Here is a 4163-nt window from a genome sequence, read left to right on the forward strand (position 1 = left end):
TAAGGAGTCTGCATGACGGTTCGGTAAAAGTCGCTGGGTTGTCGTGGCCCAGAGTCGGCACAGTGTGAAGGGGGCGCGAGTCTCTACACTGCACTACATACTATCGCGTGGACTGTTTTGTAGCCACACTCCTCCTTGGAAAATAGTTTACGTTCTGTTCGCTGGTTCGCCGCGTCCCAGGCATCGTGTGGCGTGGCTGGCGAAGGGATGATGATTCTCTCAGACTCCCTTGAGCGAGCACTTGGTACCCTGAGGGATTTTTTAGTATAGGCGAGGGGGGGAGGAGTAATGGGAGGGGACATCTAGCTCATAATATAACCAGGCAGCTTAGAAGTAATTCTAGAGGAGTAACAGAGGACGGGCTAAGAATCTTCTATACTAACAGCAGGAGCCTCAGAAACAAGATAGACTTACTAAGGGGTGAAGCTTGTTCAGAAAATTTTGACATAATAGCGATCACTGAGACATGGATAGACACTGCTAATAGAAATTTTAGATCAGAATTTGAAATAACGGGTTATCAGATGTTTCACAAAGACAGAAGGGCAGAAAGGAGGTGGAGTTGCGCTATATGTTAAAGACTCACTTAAATGTTTAGTTAACAACTCAGTCAAAACTAACATGGATTCAGAATCAGTTTGGGTGGACGTTTACAAAGGAAAGAAAACTAACTCTAGGAGTTATATACAGGCCACCCAACCTTAACAGGCAGGACACGAGTATATTACTACAGGAGATTGGCAGGGCGAGTATGAGTAGAAATGTCTGCGTAATGGGGACCTTAATTATAGGAATATAGACTGGGAAGATCTAGTGGGTGACCTGGAAGCCGAGGACTTTCTTGAAGTTATACAAGATAATTTCCTTAAGCAGGTAGTTACTGAGCCTACCAGAGGAGATAACATATTAGACTTAGTCCTAACCAATAATGGGAACTTGCTACGTGAGTTGGAGGTGGGCGGAGAGTTAGGAAATAGTGATCACAGAACGGTTCGTTTTAGCTTAGACTGGCGGTAACCCATGAACCAAACCCAGTGTTAGTGCCAGATTTTAGAAGAGCAAACTACGAGGGGCTTCGAAGACATCTTGAAGGGGTAAACTGGGATAATTTAGGGATTCATGAGGGCCAGAACTGCGGATTGGAGAGCCAGGAGAACCAGGTAGAAATGTCTTACAATAATTTAGTTAGAGTAATAGTAGAGGGCAAGAACATATACCACAGCGAACACTTAGAAAAGAAAACAATGATCCTAAGTGGATGACTCGTGGACTAAAACACGAGATTGGGTTAAAGAAGGAATTTATCAGAAAATAAAGAATGGGGAAACACATCTCAGGGGCCGGTACGTCGAACTATCTAGATTAGTTAAGAAAACACCAGGATAGCAAAAAGAACTATGAGATCAAAGTAGCAAATGAGGCGAAAAGTAATCCTAAGGGCTTCTTTCAGATGTATAGAACAAAAACACGGGAGAAAATTGGACCGCTGAAAACAAACACAGGGAGCTAGTAGAAAATTACGAAAATATGAGCACATTGTTGAACGACTACTTCCTTTCAGTATTCACACAGGAGGATCGAACGACTATACCGGAAAGAGTTCAGGTGTACGAGGGCGGGATGGCGATAAATTGATGGATATAATCATTACCAGGCAAGTAGTTCAGGATGAGATAGATAAGCTTAAGAAGAACAAGTCGCCAGGTCCTGACGGGATATTTCCGAGGGTATTAAAGGAGTTAGGTGATATAATCAGTGACCCACTAACCGACATCTTTAAGATGTCGGTAAATACTGGCTGTGTGCCGAGCCTATGGAAAGTAGCTAATGTGACGCCGATTTTAAAAAGGGGACAGGTCAGTTGCTTCAAACTATCGCCCAATTAGCTTAACATCGGTTATAGGGAAGATGCTGGAGTCCATAATAGCCAGGAACATTCGGGAGCATTTAGAGAAACATAGCTTAATTCACGACTCGCAGCATGGGTTCACAAAGGTAGGTCATGCCTCACCAATCTCTTGTCCTTCTACAATAAAGTATTTGAGGCGGTTGACAGAGATGAAAATTATGATGTAATCTATCTTGATTTTAGTAAAGCGTTTGACAAAGTTCCTCACCAACGACTGTTGCTTAAATTACAGGCTCACGGAGTAGAGGGTAAAGTTTTGAACTGGGTCAAGGCGTGGCTTAGCAATAGGAAGCAAAGAGTGCAAATCAATGGTAAAAGATCTGACTGGGGATGTGTTACGAGTGGGGTCCCACAAGGTTCGGTATTAGGTCCACTTTTGTTTATTATTTATATCAATGACTTAGACACAGGAATTAGTAGTGATGTTAGTAAATTTGCAGATGATACCAAGATCGGTAGAGTAATTGAGTCGGATCAGGACGCTAGTATTCTCCAAGGTGAACTCAACAGATTATATGACTGGGCGGATAAATGGCAGATGGAGTTCAATGTAGGGAAGTGCAGTATTCTGAGTGTAGGTAGGAACAACCCCTCACATAACTATTGCTTAAATGACACTCTCATAAGTAGGTCTGGGTGCGAGAGGGATTTAGGGTTCTTAGTGAGCTCTGATCTCCGTCCAAGGGCACAATGCATTCAAGCTAGAAATCGAGCTAATAGGGTACTGGGATTTATTTCAAGGAGCGTAAGCAACAGAAGCCCGAAGTCTTCCTCAAACTATATTTAGCATTAGTTAGACCTCATCTTGACTATGCGGTTCAGTTCTGGTCACCCTACTATAGAATGGATATCAAAATGTTAGAATCGGTGCAGAGGAGGATGACTAAGATGATTCAGGGTTGAGAAACTTGCCATACGAGGAAAGACTCAAACAGTTAAACTTGCATTCTCTAGAAAGGCGAAGGGTGCGTGGAGACATGATCGAGGTTTATAAATGGATGAAGGGCTTTAATAAGGGAGACATTCATAAGGTTTTGCTGGTAAGAGAACCGGGTAGGACACGAAGTAACGGGTTTAAACTGGATAAATTCAGATTCAACAGGGACATAGGCAAAAATTGGTTTACTAACAGGGTGGTGGATGAGTGGAATAGGCTTAGCAGTCATGTGGTGAGTGCCAATACAATTGTCACATTCAAAAATAGACTAGATAAATTCATGGACAGCGATATTAGGTGGGGTTAGATACACGGGAGCTTAGGGTCAAAGGAGCTGCCTCGTACAGGCCTACCGGCCTCTTGCAGACTCCTGCGTTCTTATGTTCTTATGTTCTTATGTTCTCTGACTGGCACTAAAGACCTTCCTACCCCCTCTCCCCTTCTCCTCCCCCTTCACCCCCTCAGAGGTTCAGCGATGAGAGCTCAGGCCATCAAGTCACCTCGCCCCTCACCCTAATTGGACCAGACGACCACCAATGAATATTCTCGTTCGGCTGTTCAGTTCCCTGCGGCCCGGAGGTGATGTTTAGATAGGGGTGAGGAGAATATAGACTCAGAATGTATCCAAGATTGACATACAGACGCAGAATGTATCCAAGATTGACATACAGACGCAGAATGTATCCAAGATTGACATATAGACTCAGAATGTATCCAAGATTGACATACAGACGCAGAATGTATCCAAGATTTACATACAGACGCAGAATGTATCCAAGATTGACACATAGACGCAGAATGTATCCAAGATTGACATACAGACGCAGAATGTATCCAAGACTGACATACAGACGCAGAATGTATCCAAGATTGACATACAGTCGCAGAATGTATCCAAGATTGACATACAGACGCAGAATGTATCCAAGATTTACATACAGACGCAGAATGTATCCAAGACTGACACATAGACGCAGAATGTATCCAAGATTGAGTAGGTAGGAAGACACCTACCGAACGGGCGCAAGCCACTCCCGGTGAGGTATATATGGGAGGTGAGAAGGGAGCTGAAGCCCTCCAAAGACCCTTCCCATGTCCTCACTAACCGTTTCCCTATTGTCTCACCAACACCGGAGAGTAGTTCAGCATGCTCTCTAAAGACAGATCCTCTCTCTATCCACACCACACTACATTCACACAACATATACACCTTTTCCCAAAATTCTAATTTCAAAATGGCACACCTACATCATGCCTCGGAGTCCCCGCCTGGGGGGGGGGGGAACCACAAATTCCCCAGGGAGGACTCCCCTTCTG

The sequence above is a fragment of the Eriocheir sinensis genome, unplaced genomic scaffold (genome assembly GCF_024679095.1).
Source record: "Eriocheir sinensis breed Jianghai 21 unplaced genomic scaffold, ASM2467909v1 Scaffold679, whole genome shotgun sequence".
Lineage (NCBI taxonomy): Eukaryota > Metazoa > Arthropoda > Malacostraca > Decapoda > Varunidae > Eriocheir > Eriocheir sinensis.